Source organism: Notamacropus eugenii, chromosome 6 (assembly GCF_028372415.1).
Source record: "Notamacropus eugenii isolate mMacEug1 chromosome 6, mMacEug1.pri_v2, whole genome shotgun sequence".
NCBI classification, from domain to species: Eukaryota; Metazoa; Chordata; class Mammalia; order Diprotodontia; family Macropodidae; genus Notamacropus; species Notamacropus eugenii.
The window spans coordinates 28,837,364-28,854,982 of record NC_092877.1 but is presented as its reverse complement, the minus strand read 5'-3'; the positions used below and the strand labels follow the sequence as shown (position 1 = coordinate 28,854,982).

Here is a 17,619-nt window from a genome sequence, read left to right as displayed (position 1 = left end):
ATGAGAGCCACAACTTTGATTAATGTAGATCTTCCTCTCCAGGTCCTTATACCTTCAGGTAGCCAAGTTCTCTCATGGCTTTAGCTTCTGTTTTATTATCTGACATTTGCTACATGCATGGAGATGATGAAGGGGATTGAGTTGTCCTTTGCTTTCTATCTTTCCATTGGGAAAAATGCCCCCTGCCCACCCTCCTAACCTTTGATCTCATGATGATGTGGAACCTCCAACATGGAAACAACACCATATGCTGCAGTTTAGCATCCTGTTTGTAACAGTCATAGAGTTTTGCCTTTGGCATTGATATAGAATCACTAATCCATACTACATAGCTAGTTTATATCACAGGCAGAACTGGAATCTATGTCTTCTTTGTGCCAATACCTACTTTGTATCAGGTACACCAGGCATTCCCAGTGTTTGTTAGTTGCCAGATATGTTGGTTCTCTGTAAGTCTTTTGACAATGCCTATTTTAAATGAAAAGAAATAAATTTTATAGTTGATGTGCATCTGCACATAAGAAATGAAAAGTAAGACTGTGATTCACTTTTCTATGGGTACACCAAAATTTGAGACTTCCTCCATTGGTATTACTTAAAAAAATAAAATGTAAGATTTCCATATTTATTTGACAAGCTTTTTATAACTCTTAGGAAGAGGGAACACACACACTCCTGGTTGGCATCATCCAAACTTCCCCATCCTGCAACTCTAGCATATTTCCTTGAAATTAATTTGTGATGATGCTCCTTACTCCTAATGTCAACATCTTTCTTTTCAACTTAATGCTTCCAAAGGGTAGATGAGTTACATCTATGGACCACAAGCTGAGAATCTATATACTAAAGGTACTATGAGTCCTGTCTACTATTAAGGTCTAAAAGCAATTGAACCATTTAAGAATTTGAAATTTAGCATTTCAAAGTAGGCCAAAGGTAGTTTGTGAAAATGGAAAGGGAACTATATTTCCACAGAGAAGCAGGCTGCTAACTAGGGCTACATGCAAATGCCATTGAATTGAGGAGCATGGGAATTTACTTTTAATGCATTTTCTGAAATTATGTCTTCACATAAAATAATATTAATTGGCTTGTTTTGGTGAGTTTATATTTGCCAATTCCTCCAATGCTTTTGTGATCAGTATCCACCTCATGTCCGTGGAATGTTCAAGACCAGCCGGGAAATGTATTAGTTCCAAAAAGGTCTTGGAGTCCCTTGATTCTGAAGGGAAGTGATTTTGTCTTGAATTTTAAAAATTGTGAAATAGACTTTCTTGAAGGGATCCTTGTCCAATCAAGTTGAATTTAAGTATTTGCTATTGTTTTCCTTGTTTTTTCTTCCCTTCCTCTTCTGCTTTCTTCTATACTTATTTCTTGTCTTCTTTTCCCCTTTCCCTTCTTCCTCTCACCTTTTTCATCTTTCTCCTTTCTCTTTATCTACCCACATATGAGTATCATTATGGTGTGATACAGAGAAATTCAAACTTCTAGACAAAAAAAAAAACACACTTCTTTCCAGTTATGATTTGATGAAATATAAGCAACGTTATTAATATACATAATAGGCAGAAGTATTGAAAACAGTAATAATTTGGATGGGTTCTATCACATGCATTTTTTTTCTGTATTTCTCATGCCTACATAAGGACATATATCCCTATGAGAATTAGGGAAAAATTAGATAAATATTAGTAAAACCATGAGAACTTAGAGATCATATTTTTCAAGTCCCTAATTTTACAGAACCTATTAGAGTTTAAACAAAGGGGGAAGAAAAGATAAGATTAAAATTGACTGATTTTCATACTTAGATTCAAATATACATGAATATTTTGGTGGAGGGAGGGTCTTAAGATGTTTCTCCATTAAATGATATGGCAGCCAAAAGGGAAAGTTAATATAATCTTAATTTTAAAATAAAAGAGAAGATTGTGCTGTTCCTGGTCAGATCACATTTGGAATATGTAATTCAGTTATGTCCATCCTATTGATAATTTGGAGAGCATTCAGATGGTGTAGGACCTCAAAAGCATAGCACATGAAAGACAATCAAAAGACTTTGGGACATTCACTCTTTGAAAAGAGGACCTGGAGGACATGAGAAATGTCTTTAAGGTCATTTAGATGACATGTGGAAGAGGAATTGAGCTTGTTTTACTTGACCCCAGAAATCAGAATTAGGAGCAAATAGAGGAAAATTTAGTCAATTGCAGGATTGACATAAGGAACACACACACACATACACACACACACACACACACTTCCTAACACTTATCCTATAATTGATTGGAATTCTTTATAAGGTCTTTACTAGAGGTCTTCAAGCAAAGACTGAAAAGAGGTTGACTCAGCTGTAAATGGAATTCTTATTAAGCTGCAGATTAGATTCAATGGCCTCTGAAGTCTCTTCTAAGTTTATGAATGTGTAGTTCTCTGAGAATCAGGCTCTTTCTCCATGGTCTCCCATGAAGATGGAAACAAGAAACTAGAGTCAGTTAAATAACAACATTTATGTAATGCACATAATGTGTCAGGCAGTATGCTAAGCATTTTAAAAATATTATCTCAATTGATGTTCCCAACAATCCTGATATATAGGGGTTCTTATTTTTATTTTACATTTGAGGAAACTGAGGCAAATAGTAATTAAGTGACTTGCTCAGTATCACATACCTGGTAAGTGTCTGATTCAGGATTCAAAGTCAGGTCTCCCTCATTCCAGGTCTAGCTCTCTACCACTGTGCCACCTAGCTTCATTTAAATATTCAGATATTTGCTGTCAGAATTGGAGTTGAATGGTGAGAAGTGAAATCTCTTATTTGCACTTTTTTTCCTGATTTGTGTGTGTGTGTGTGTGTGTTAAAAAATATTTGGCATTGAGACAATGTATCCTGACAATAATGAGTAAAATGGAGATTGTGGATTATGTCTCCTTGCCCTTTTCATTGCTCATTGGCTGCAGTTAAATTGTTGGCTGTTGGTACTTGATAGGCTAAGACCTGTATCTTATCTGTAACAAACAAATGTAAGAGATATTTCAGAAGCTTTGATCCTAGGAAGAAATCTTACCTCAAGGCTGGTGATATCCCAGGCCTATAGAGAATTGCTGAGGTGGAATATGAGACTAGAATCTAAAATAAAGGAAGGAAGGGAACCAGTCAGCTAAAATAAATTAACTTCAATACCACAAGGATCCATTATAACAAAGTTATGTGCACTTGTTCCACTAATGCAACTCTTTCATGTCTTAATAAAGATTCTTTGTGGGCTGATGTGGTGGATACATTCATTACCTTTTGGCCCATGTTTCAGGGATGATACTCTCTAAACATAACTAGTTCGTAGAGAATACGTAATTCTCTCCAGAGTCTATACATCCTTCAAGAACCCAGAATCAGATGACTTCTGGGGATGAGGCCAGGATAATAGAGTAGAGAAAGTGCTTATCTTAGTTCTCCCAAAATTCCCTTGCAGACAAATTTAATGTAATCCCTCAAATCAAATTTTGCAATGGCAGAAGCAACAAAAAGATTAGAGTAAGACATTCTTTCAGCCTAAGACAATAAAGAAAGTCAGAAGGAGTTCTATGATGTGGGGAAAGAGGTTGGCCCAGAGCCCACATGAAAGAAATACCACTACTGGTGGGACTAGGTAGTGGTGACAGAAGCAACATCAGCTTTGGGTTCTGTAAAGCCAGAGATGATAAAGGGACTTGAAAACTGGTCAGAAAGGGATTATAATGGACCCCTGTGCTAGCCCTATAACCCATTAGCAGACGTTGTTTGGCAATTCCATTGCCCATACCCATTTCTGGGTCATAGCTCAAGGGCAGAGAGGAGCACTTTCAGTCAAGAAGTGGAAACTTTAACAGGCAGTATCATTTCTGGTCCCAAAAGAAGAGAGACCTGGATGAAGAGTACTTTTTCCAGTTCCAGGAAAAGAGGGGCCCTAAGGAGCAGTATTGATTATAATATCAAGGGATCAGGGGCCCTTCCTGGGTAAAGAAGAAGAATTCTACAAGAAGAATGAAGAAAAGTACAGATGTACTTTTGAAATACACATGAAGTACTTCAGAGCATACATGGAAAGCAGAGATCATGCCTCTCCCCACAGCACACTGTCTTAGGAAGCACCCAAAACTACCAAACCCTCAGAACTTGCTCTGAAAACAACGCATGAAAAAAACTTGAAACCTGACATATAGTACTCTGCCCTCCATGCCAGGAATAGAGCCCAACATTAACATAAAGTTCCAAATCAAGAAATAGGGTGGAAGCATAAGTAACCAACAAAAAAAGAACCTGACAATAAAAATCTATAGTGGCAACAGGGAAGATCAAGACACAAATTCCAAAGATAATGAAGTCCAAACAGCTGCAAGCAAAGACTCAAAGGAAAAAAATGTGACTTTTGCTCAACAAGAATTTCTGGAAGAGCTTAAAAATGTTTCAAAATCAAGTAAGAGTAGTTAAGGAAAAGTTAGGTACAGAAATGAAAGCAAAAAGAGAAAAATTATAAAGAGACAGTTAACAGTTCAATAGAGGAGGCACAAAAAAAAATCGAAGAAAATAAGACCTTAAAAAACACAGTTAACCAAATGATGAAAGAGGTACAAAAGTTCACTAAAGAAAAGAATTTGTTAAAAATTAGAATTGGATAAGTGGTAGCTAATGATTCCATTATATATCAAGAAACAACAAACAAAATCAAGAGAATGAAAAAACTGAAGAAAATGTGAAATACCAAACTGGGAAAAACAACAGACCTGGAAAATTGATTGAGGAGAGATAATTTAAGAATAGTTGGACTATCTGAAAACCATGATCAAAAGAATTTATCATATCTTTACCATATATTTTACCAATATTTACCATATTTCAAGAAATTATCAAGGAAAACAGTCCTGATATCCTAGAATAAGAAGACAAAATAGAAATTGAAAGAATCTACCAACCATCTACTGGAAGAGATCACAAAATGAAAACTTCCAGGAATATTACAGCCAAAGACCAGAACTCCTAAGTGAAGGAGAAAATTTTCAAGAAGCCAGAAAGAAGCAACTGAACTATTATGGAGCCATAGTCAGGATCAAACAAGATTTAGCAGATTCTACATGAAAGGATCAGTGGGTTTGAAGTATGGTATTTCAGAGGGCAAAGGAACTAACATTACAACCAAGAATCACCTACTCAGCAAAACTGAGTATAATATTTCAAGGGGAAATGACTATTCAATGAAACAGAGGAACTTCAAGTATTTCTGATGAAAAGACCAGAATCAAATAGAAAATTTGGCATTCAAACAGAACACTTGAGAGAAGCATAAAAAGTTAAAAATGAAAGAGAAATCATGAGACTCAATATTAAACTGCTTACCTTTCCATAAGAGAAGATGATACCTGTATCATTAAGGCAGTTATGATTCGACATGAAAAAGAAGGTTTGGGAATGAGTTGACTGTGGTGGGAATAATATAAAAAAGAGTGGATAGGAAAGAGACAATGATGTCCTGGGAGAAAGGGGAAGGGAGAGGAAGAATGTGAAAAAATGTCACTTAAAAGAGGGATGCAGGTGCTGTCTTGGGAAGAAAGGGGGAGAAACTTTAAAACTGAATTCATTCAAGTGAATGTTGAAATCTAAAAATAAATAGATGAAGTAACTGAAAAATAAATAAGAAAGAGGATAAATACTGCTGTTCAACAAAACAAACCCATACATCACCTGGGTCTGACTGTAAATACAGTGATCTATACCCAAAGCCTCCTCAAAGACAGCGGGCACATTTGCTCACCTTTGGGGCCATACTTAGTCACTGCACAATTACATTGCAGTCATTTCCAGGAATAAGGTGGACATGCTTTCCATTTATGTTGTTATAGTCAATGTGTATATTATTTTCCTAAGTCTGCTTACTTCTCTCTGCATATAAATATATATATAAATATAACTTCATATAAATCTTTCAATGCTTTAAAAAGAAGATATGCAGGGAAGGGCTTTTAGAGTAAGAGGGGAAAATGATGGGGGTGGGGGTGGAGCAGCCAAAGCTTGAACCCCATTCACATCTAAATGGCTTCAAAGAAGGGAAATATATACACATAAATAATTAGTTATAGAAATCTATCTTACCAAACAGGAAAGTAGGAGGGGAAGGAAAAAATTGAAAAAAAGGTAGAAGGAAGGGAAGATAAAAGAAGACAATGGTCAGAAGCAAAATAGACTTTAGAGGGCAGACAGGATAAAAAGAGAGAGAGAAGGATAAATGGAAGAAAACAGGACTGAGGGAAATGTACAGTTAGTCATCATAACTCTGAATGTGAATAAGATAAACTCATTTGTTGTTCTCCTTCATAATCCAAGAGGACCAAAATGACATCACCATGATAGGGTCAATGGACAGTATGTCCAACTGTGGCTGATTAAACCAACATGAACTCAGAAAGTTCTACCACAGGTCAAGCAAAAATGGTCTTGTGAACATTTGAGAAAATGTCTCTAAATTTGCACATCTCACATTTCTTTTGAGCTACTGCAATTCTGCTTTGCTCACAGATCATAGCACCTTCTTTGATGTGGGTATGCCATGCTGGAAATCCTAAGCTAGCATCTCATATCTGACAATCGATATCAAAATCTATATTGTATTGCTTTTTCTGACCTCCATGTGAGCACTGCCTTATGTGACTTCTCTGTAAAATAATTTTTTAGACAAACATATATTTGGCATTCAAACCTTGTGGCCAGGACATTGGAGTAGTACTCTCTGCAGCAGAGTTTGAAGGGCTGGCAGTTCAGCTTGAGAAAGGTCCTCAGTAAATTCACTCATAAAATAGAAGTGGATAGGAAAATGGATTAAACACCAGAATCCAACAGTACATTGTTTACAAAAAACACACTTGAGAAAGAGACACACACAGAGTTAAAATAAGGGACTGGAGAGAATCTATTCTGCATCACTTGAAGTAAAAAAACAAAAAAAACAAAAAAAAAAACTGATCTCAGACAAAACAAATGCAAAAATCAACCTAATCAAAAGGGAAAACTGGAAAACTACATGTTTCTAAAAGGAACCATAGACAATGTAGTAATATCTATCCTAAAACCATATATACTAAAGGGCATGACATCCAAATTCTTTAAGGAATAGTTAAATTAATTACAAAAGGCAGTAGACAGTAAAACTATTCTAGTGGGGAAACCTCAACCTTCCCTTTTCAAAGCTAGATAGATCTAACCATAAAATAAATAAGAAAATAGTCCATAAGATGAATAGAATCCTCTGCAGAAAACTGAATAAGAAAAGAAAGGAGTATATCTTTTTTCTGAGCTGTACATGACACCTTCACAAAAACTGATCATATATTAGGGCCTAAAAACCTAATGATCATGCAGAAAATAAAAAATATTAAATGTATTACTTTGAAATCATAATGCAATAAAAATTACATTTAGTAAAGGACCATGAGAGTGTAGATTAAAAGTAAATTGGAAACTAATTAATCTAACCCTAAAAAATGAATGGGCGGCTGGGTAGCACAGTAAATAGAATGCCAGTCTTAAACTCAGAAGCATCTGAGTTCAAATTTGTCCTCAGACATTTACTAGACAAATCACTTAACCCTTTTAGCCTTGAGAGATAATGAGACACTAGTGTTTATTGAACGGTCATGGTGAGGGGAGAGGTAACATGATGAAACTTGTGCTTTAGGAGGATCAGTTGGACATGTGAATGAAGGATGGACCAAAGAGGGGAGAGACATTTTTTAGAGTGTTATTGTACAAATTAACCTTTCCATTCTACTCACAACAGTATGAGGTTTATTTTCTTGTTTTTCACTTATTTATTTTTGGCTTCAATGTGATTATTGTTGGTAAAGGGAAATCCCCAAGAGAAACTCTTTTTGCCAATGCATGCTAGTTCCTTCTCTGCAACTTTCACGTTTACTTACTTGTGGCACTAACAAAATAAATGACTTATCTGGGGTCATATAGCCAATATAGTAGGGAAAGGACAAGCATGGGCAGGTATAGCTATACACAGATTTACATTGAAGTAAGTCACATGTTGATGAGATTAATCTAATAACACACATTTATTATAGGCCATGCACAATTCTAGTTGTTGGCAACAGGTAGAGAAAAAAATGAAATAATCACTTCCCCTAGATCCAGAGATCACATCAAAGAGACAAGAACCAACTAATTTTAGGTCAGCAAAAAGTTAGAATACATTTGACTCACTACATTGGATATAAGCATTCCTGGGTTTGATTCACAAGGCATTCAAGGTCTTACAATGCATAAAATCAACATAATGAACACTCATTATCATTGACTTTTCACAGGGAAACAATGATTGGTTTAGAGGTTCTCAATCTGGAATCTTTTTTTGGAAACATTTTTGAAAAGAAAATTTGATAGTTTTTTATTTTGATATAATTAGTTTTCTTTCTAATTCTGCATATTTTATTTCATGCATTTTAAAACTTCTTGTGTAAAGGGCTATATAGTCTTCATCAGATGCTTAAAAGGGTCCTTGACGTAAAGAAGGGTTTAAAAAAAGCTGATCAAGAGACATTCCCAGGGGACATGAGGCCAAAAACTCCAGAGTTGATGGATAAGAAAGAAATTAATGTAGACTTAGAAGTTCAGATGGACGAGGTGTGGAGAAGCTGCTTAATGGGGCTTTCCATCAAGACATTAGCGAGATTCTCGACTCAGTAAAAGGGATGCTTCACAGAGACCAAGAGCTCTTTTACAATAGAAGTGAAAAAAAGGGAGTGGTAGAAAATGAAGTCAGTGTGATATTATACCATATAAGATAATAAAATTGACAAACCATTCGGTAGAGAATTAGATAAATTTCATCTTGGAATTTGGGAACAAGTCATGAAGGAAATGAGAAAGCCTTTAGCTAAAACACTTAAAACACCCCAGTTGGCTAGCACTCACAAATAGGACTCACATAATGGGTTCAAGAAAGAAGAATCCTGAAGACTAGTTTTCAAGTGGGGAAAATAACAGTGAATATGATAAAGGACAAGAATGACTTCCCTGGTGCAGTGGCTTAGCAAGTCAGAAGTCAGCATGCCTTTAGAAAAGTAGGCTTTGGTCTGGCAAATTTGTTTGAATTCCGAATCATCTCTCCCAATAGGTAGAGAAGAGTGAAATTCTGGTCATAAAGTCATTTAGAGGGACTTCAGGATGGAATTTAATGCTGGTCTTCACACCTGATTGATTTATGTAATCAGAATGCCAGGTAGATTAGAAGGAACTTAGGATGGGGATATGTCAATAAAAGAACAACTTTTCAAGAAGTCAAGAAAAAGGGGCCTGAAATAATTTGAATTACTTAGAATTTTCTGCATATTAATAACCTTCAGGGGACACATCTTTTATCTAATAGTGAGGATTCTATCCAAAAATTAACTGGAAATAATTGAGATAGATTAGATTTGTGGAAGAGGGTCTGTCTACTTCCATTTTAGGCTGGGGGATTTTTTTGGGGGGGGAAGGTTGGGAAATAGACAATAAGGTGACTAAAAGGTGATCTATGAGAAAAACAGAGAATTCTATTACCTTGTAGATTGTAGCATAAAGGGGCTTGTTGGCCCGTGTAAACTCTCATTGTTCTGAGCCAGAATGATTGCTACTTCTTAGTCAACGGATCCATCAATCAACTAACAAGGAAGTATTGTACCAGGGACAAGATATTTTTTTAAAAGTGAAGAGTATAGTTCCTTCTCTGTAAGAACTTGAAGTCTATGGAAGGGAGACAACTCTTACCTCCATAGATGTATATGAAATAGATACAAAGAATTTGTATGTGCATGTTGGGGTGGGGGGACTAGTAGCTGGGAAGGTCAGAAAAGGTTTCGGGAAGAAGACAGTATTTGAGCTGAGCTCTGAAAGAAACTTAAGGATTCGAAGAAGCAAATTCATTCCAGGCACGGAGCTTAACATGTACAAAGGCACAGAGGTAGGAAAGGAAGTGGAGTAAAGAGGAATTGTATGAAAGGCCTTTTGACTGAGTGAGAATAGGACTAAAGAGTAGGAAAGCTTGAAAGGTAGGCTCAGACTGATTTGTAAAAGGCTTCAAATGCTAAATTGAGTTTGCAATTGATCTTAAAAGTTAGCAGGAGCCACTGGAGTTAATTAAGTGCCCCTGATTCTCCAGACAATTTTTCCACTTTGTCTTTTTGTGGATACCTTTCCTTGTCCCCTTCCCCCCAAATAATCTGCAATTTTCAGTTCCCTTTTATGAGCTTTTTTCTGTTAATACAAAGTAAACTAATTGAGAGTCAGCATTTTTCTTTGTTTGTAGTAGTATTCCAAGTGCTCTGCACATAATAAGTTCTTTTTTTTTTCAAATGGGATAAGACTTTATTAATGCTACAAGCATGTCATCAGTCTCTTGACAGTAAATCTGAAAATGCTAACATTGACTTAAATTCCATACTAGAGAGAGAATTCAGTGTCCAGAGTTTAATGAGGAGTGCTTTTGTGAGACAGAGCCACGGATATCCATAGGGATGACTCTAAAATTTAAATTTTAATCCACATGTGGTTTAAGTGATTTACTTTGCTTTTCAACTAGCGGTAAAATGGAAATTGCCAGAAAATGACTAGCTTTGGTTTTGTGTACTATATATTTTCCCCCCCGAAGAATGGTAAGTTATTGTAATTTATTGTATATCAGAAAAGTAGATTAAGCTGGTCAGAATCAGTAAATTACTTAATTTATATTCATTTTTGAACAGGTACCAAAATTATTTGAAATTGCATTTTAATTATTTTAAGTTACGTGAAAAAAGTAAGGTGGGAAATTTGTGATTAACTACTTTTTAAAAGGTTAACTTTTTTAATCATCTGGGCATTTCTTTCTTCTGTTTTTCTTTGCTTAGTTAAGCCTTAAAGTTATTTTTAAATGTAGTTTAGGGACACAATGTGCAGGAATTTAATTTTTGTAAGGTTATAAGAAAGGCTACTTATGATAAACACATACACACACATACACACACACATACACACACACATATATATGTGCAGCATATCTATTAAAAGAATGCTTCTACTTTATCCTTATTTGCTTGTGTTTGTTTTCTCTGTCAACCCGTACAGTAAAAGAAAAATAAGTCACATCTAAGTATTGATACTTTTATTAATACTTCTTACTAAAACATTATCAGTATGAAAAAGTCTTTATTTAGATAATCTGCGTGATACAGTATCTCTATCACAATTAGAGTAAATGGGAAAAAATGTCCAGATCTGAAATCTGACATTATGAACTTAAACATTATGTACATTATTATAGTCTGAATGACAGCTAGCTATATGTAATCTAAATCATCCTCATCTGTATACTTTATAGGCTTTTTGCTTTTCTTTTGGCTGAGCTCATCCCCGAAATTACTGGTGAAAAGACCTGGATCATCACACGTTTTTCTGTAGACATTATAAAGGTTCAGAGTTGGACTGACCATAAAGTAGGGTCCACATGAGCCAACATTAAGATTTTTTTCAGTGCTTTTTGACCATATAGTTTGTGGGAATAGGATTCCAGTCGCATGATGGCAGTACCTCTGAACTGAAAATTACTTTGTACAGCTTTTTTCCACAAGCTTGAATGGCTGATTTATCTGTGGTTGCACCAGGAGAGTAAAAAGAACCATTCCCACATGCACCTCTAGTTTGGGAACAAAAGCTCAGCCTGGAATCCTAAAGGAATGCTCCACCTTGCAGAGATACTGGGCCATGATGGAAAGTCAACTTCATTGTTTACTTCCTGTACTGGCAGTCAGTCTCTCAGCCACTTCCTTTTGAAAAGTCAAGGTCACCTGTGTCCTGCTATAAATAAAAGGTCCATCTCTTTTAGAAATATTTTCATGCCACTTAATAAGTGGAGTAGACATACGTAAAGGCACATTGCCAATAATCTACACACTTGGAGGGTCATCTTCCCACTTGCTTTGAAGGTATTTTGGAAAAGTCTTTTCTACTTTACACATCAACACATGCCCATAAACAATTCTCAGTTCTCCAGGTGCTGCATCAGATAGCATCTGTAAGCCAGGAATAAACTGAGTGTCCTTTTCAACCACAAGAAGATCAGCAGCTTTAGCATTAAGAATCAATCTTGAGATGCCACCTGGCCCAGGACCTGCTTCATAAAAGTTATCATTTTTCTGATTGCCAGTCTTTCCTACGATCTTATCTGTCAGCCTCAAGTCCAGGAGGAAGTTCTGGGACAGCTGTTTCTGGCTCAGAGTCTGAAAAATTGAATGATCTTCCTGCTTGTGGGCAGAGGCAGGAGGCTGAAAGTAGCTAGCTTTGCCTGGGCACCCATGAACCCAGTGTAATCTATTCCTCAGATAAGGTGCTCCACATAAGTTATTAATAATAAATATTTTGTCTGTCTGTCTGTCTGTCTGTCTATCTATCTATCTATCTATCTATCTATCTATCTATCTATCTATCTATCTATCTATCTATCTATGTATCTATGTATCTGTCTATCTGTCTGTCTGTCTGTCTGTCTATCTATCTATCTATCTATCTATCTATCTATCTATCTATCTATCTATCTATCTATCTATCTATGTATCTATGTATCTATGTATCTATCTATCTATCTATCTATCTATCTATCTATCTATCTATCTATCTATCTATCCATCCATCCATCCATCCATCTATCTTCAGGTCTAAATCTTCTTAGGTTCTAGTTCTGCAATCCTGGGAGAAGGCAACGATAGGACCATTCTAATCCCTTTTCCACATGTCAGACCTTCACATATTTGAAGACAACTCTCACACCCCAGTCAGTAACTCTCCCTAAGTCTTTTCTTCTTGAGGACTTGACTCTGCTTCTGAATTTATAAACTTCTATACTATATCTCAGCTGCCTTCTCACCCTGGAAATCCCCTCAGTACCTAGGGTTTTTTTACCCTGGGACTTCCTTCAGTGCCAGGTTCCTTGTCACCCTGAAAAATCCGTTATTTCCCCAGGACCTCCCTGGAAAATCCCACTGCCAGGCAAAATCTCCTTGGATGCATGCTAGTTTGCCATCATTCTTTGCAAGAGGTGGAGTCCATAACTAACACTGTCTTTTCTGGCTTAAGTCCAAGTGTGATTAAAGTTTTATAATGTTTAATTACTTTTCCTATTATATCTTTTAATCTTTAATACTTCTTAAGTCCTCACTCAATAGGGAAGGGAAGGTGAAAAGTCTTCTCTCATTCCCCTTCCCCTTAGTCAACAAATTTAATAATTGCCTGCTCTGTGGAGTGTCTTCAGCTAGGTCCTGGGAGAGATACGGAATCTGGGCAAGATCAGTTCCAGCCATGCTATTGCTGTTTTGTCCTTTCCTTCATGAAAGAGGATCAAAACGTCAGGAAGGTGATGCCACAACATGCAAGTGAACTGGATTTAAGTGAGGCAGAGCTGGGCAAAGTCACCAGCCTCACTTTCTCCTTTGGAGCCATCTGGGTCCAGTGGCAAGAAATAGATCAGGATGACTGGAGATGGCCCCTGATGCTGTGGAAGACCTTGACCTTTTCAAGCTAAGGTCCTTAACATGTCTCAGTTTGACCATGGCAAAGCAAAGTAAGTTCTAGCCCTACAGAAATTTGGAATATCCTATTTCCTTACTTTCTTCTATTTTAATTCCTCAGTTCCTTCCATACTTATCTCAGAAACCATCTTCTGCAGGAGAACTTTCCAGGACTTCCCAGTTCCTCCTGCTTTCCCTACTAAGACTATCATTTAGCTGCTCCCTTTTCATCTTGTGTATGCCAGTTTTGGTAAATGTTTTCTCCCATTACAATATAAGCTTTCTAAGTACAGGGACTATTTTTGTTTCCTAGTATTCCTTCCCCAGTATTTAGCAGAAAAGAGAGAGCATAATAAGCACTGAACCATTTTTTTCCCTTAATTTATTCATAGTTTTTTTATATATTGTAGATTGCCACAGGGATGTAAAACCATTGTACTAGAAGCCTTAGAGGAGTAGCCTTATCTTTGTGTCTTGAGAGAAAGTACAGTTATTCCTTCCAAATCTTGACTGTCCCCATCATGGTTTTTATATATCATGGGTTGGCATAAAAATTAAATGGGAACTTTTGGGGAATTTTGTGAAAGCTGTTGATGATATGTAAAGGCCAGTCACAGAATACATTTAGAAGCTCAGAAATGCTTAAAATATATGTATAGCATTGTAAAATATCAAAATATTTTATCTTTTAATATCATAATAAATCAGATATCTTCTCTGTTATGAAGAGAGAACCAAAAAATTTTATGCAGATTTTCCAGATTTCAAGGTTTAAGGTTAATGTAAGGTTAATGGTGGGTGAGGGGAAGAGTTAAAGATCTTCTCCTTCCATTAACATGCTTCAATATCTTTTGTTAATTTCTCTTGAGATACTGGGTCAGAGGGTAGTACCCTCCAGGTCTGAAAAGTGTATAAATGCTCTGAGGGGAGGTTTTACTTTGGGGCTTACTCATTGGAAGTATTTGTTTGGACGGATGAGATTCTGGCTAGCCATTAAGGAGTCCCTCCCCAGCTTTGAAAATCCAGATATTGGTGCTTCTCTCTTTGGTAATGATGTATGTATGTAATGTTCAGACAGTGTGATATGTGTATTGCTTATGGTCAGACAGCTGGAAGCCCTGTCTGTTGGTCTTATTTCTCTGCTTCTATTTTCTCTGTTGGTGTATGTGTTTGATTAAAGTGATTGTTGACCCCTCAAAAGTTACTTTTCTTTTAGAAAAGCAAATCTAAGAACCTGAACAACAGGCCCTCCTGGGTATGCCAGGGTCCTCGCTGTTACACAAGGGCACTGATGAGGTCAGGGAACCATAATGTTGAGGTTGGGGTGCTCAGGAACACAAAATACCACAGGGGGTCCTGCTGAATGAATGACTCAAGCCTTTCAGTCAAAGTAAAACAAAGTTTATTAAAATTCACCATAATATGTTGACTCTTAAGAAGCCTAACCATTTGTGATGCTTGTATTGACAACCAGGCCAGATAGAATCTCAGCTAGACAGAAGCAGAGCTGGACTGAATCTGAGTGCCTTCATGGAGGCAAGATGGAACTTATATACAGAAAGATTGTGGGAGGAGATCTGGGAGTAGTCTAGGAGGAGGGATCTAAGGAGGATCCTGAAGGGACTGGGATAACTAGTGATGTAATCAAGGGTGAAAAACAGCTGGTGGCAATTGGGAGGTATCAGACAATGGAAGGAATAAGTGGGAAGTAATCAAGGATGGGAATTAGCCAGAGGCCATGTGGAGGCAACAGACAATGGAGGGCCAGGCTAGGTTAAGGGTAACAGATTTGGGTATAAAAAACCAGATTAAGTGGAAAGATTGAAGGAGAGTTCAAGGAAATTCCTAGAGTCTGCACCATGTCTTTACCACACTCCTAATCCTCTCAGTATGGAAAGGATAAGTGTAGTTAGCAGGGCACCATAGGGAGGAGCTTTGGGAAGCTTTCAATAATGGTCTTTTCTGTAGACTGTGTTAATGAAGTATAATCTGAGTTTTCACAACATGGACAATCATGATATATTTTTGAATTCCCCCAGCTTAATTTCATCCTGTCTATAGGGCAAGTAACCAAGAAGGATTAAAATTTATGACTTGTCATGTGAAAACATAGCACAGCTAAAATATCTTGCCAACAACATCCTTGAAGGCTATCGGTGGAGTGTAGCCAGGAAAGCAGGCAATATTTCTTTCTATAGAATAAGATATAGGGCTCTGTACTTTGGATAGAAGGAAGCTAGTAATTTTTCTTTCATTTGAACAAAGATTTTTAAAACATGATGTGTGGGAGCTTCTGTTTTAGGGAAAGAGGTGGTAAAGATTTTTTCAAGAATACACTCATTTCTTGTCCTGGAGGAACTTTCATTCTGCTAGGTGGTTAAGAACTATGAACAGATAAACATGATAAAAGATAGGGTATGAAAATGATAAAAGGGAATTTTGAGGCCAAGTTTCTATGTTTTTGGAATTAGGACATTTTTAATGACAATCACATTTTTCTCTGCCACTCCACACTTCTTTAGGGGGACAGTAGGGTCAGGGAAGGAGACAAACCATAACTGAACCGAGAGACTGAGAAAGCCAAAAAGAGGGAATGAGAGAGAAATTAAAATAGACTTGAAGAGACACACGCAGAAAGAGAGAAAGACAAGTACAAAAAAAGAAGCAGTAAGACGAGGAGAGAGAAAGATGTAAGTGTAAGGGGTCTTGGAGGGAGAGAGCATGGCCAAATCCCATTTAGCCATTCTCTTGGCCCTAGTGAATACAACAAGTTGTCACCTGTCACCAGACACTTTGAAATGTGAATCCAAGAGGCCCTGACCAGAGACATTAGCTTTTTCATTCTTCTCCCCTTCCCCCCCACCAAAAAAAAAATCAGAGACTAATGTTTCTTCTCAAGCAATCCTTTTGATTTTTTACCACATATATAGAAGACATGGAGTAAATTTTTGAAACTTGATTTTGAAACTTAGAGGTCATGTTGATCAAATTGCAGACCAGTTCTGGAAGTGGATTTGGCAGAAAACTGCCTTGTCTTTGTTTTATAAGAGATTAATCTCAGTCCTCCATACCAACCTGTTAGGATCCAGGAACTGTATTTATTTAATTTTGTTTTTATAATCACAACAAATGTATGTCTATTTTTCAAAGCTAGACTAATGCTTTAGTCTAGAGGATAACTTTAAAATGGCATAATAGCTAGTGGGCCTCAAATAACCTTTGCTCCATCCCAGCTCTTCTGACTAGCTAGCCATATAGTACAACTGAAGTATTTCTATATACAATTATGTATATTTTCCCCTGGTTATTCCCTGTGAGTGGAATGATCTTCGTCCTCATCTCTACCTTCTGCCTTTCCTGGTTTCCTTTTAGAACTAGCCAAAATCTTCTATAGGAAACCTCTTTCATTGACCTCCATTCATTACCTCCAATCTCTCCTAATATAGGTTATTTATACATGGTTGTTTTCCTGTTGTCCCCCCCAATAGACTGTGAACTTTTTGAGAGCAGAAACTGTTTGCTTATTGCCTTTTCTTGTATCCCCAGGCTTGGCACATAGCAAGCACTTGATAAAATGTTTCTTGACAGACAGGTATACAAGTACGTGCAAGTATTTTAAAATTATTCTCTTTGTGAACCTAACAGTCATTATTAGTAAAGACAAACCTGTCAAATATATAGAACAAGAAAAAGAATCCTATGAGCAAATGATATTATATACATTTTACATTTTTTAAGGAAAAAAGAAGACAGGTACTGGATTTGCTAATTTATTGAAATAGGAACTTTGGGAAAAGGACCCTCCTATCATTGCAAGCCTATAACTTCTCTGTCACAGGCAGTTTTCGTGAGTTTCTTATTGAGAAGTTAAGTGACTTGCTCAGGGTCCTATGTCCAGTGTGTGTGTAACATCAAGAACCCTGGCATAAACAGGAGGGCCTGCTACCACAGATTCTTAGGTCTGCTTTTCTAAAAGGAAAGGCAACTTTTGAGAGGTCAGCAATCTACTTTAATTGAGCACATGTATCATTCGCTTAGTTCAGGGGAAAAAGTTAGCACCCGGA

General features: G+C 36.8%; 1 protein-coding gene and 1 pseudogene across 2 annotated transcripts in view; one reads left to right on the top strand and one right to left on the bottom strand.

Annotated features, from left to right (window-relative positions):
* The window catches only part of NELL1 (neural EGFL like 1), a 905,733-nt gene that overhangs the window by 588,159 nt on the left and 299,955 nt on the right, over positions 1-17,619 (top strand). The window lies entirely within an intron of this gene.
* Positions 11,333-12,395, bottom strand: LOC140512672 (dimethyladenosine transferase 1, mitochondrial-like; annotated as a pseudogene).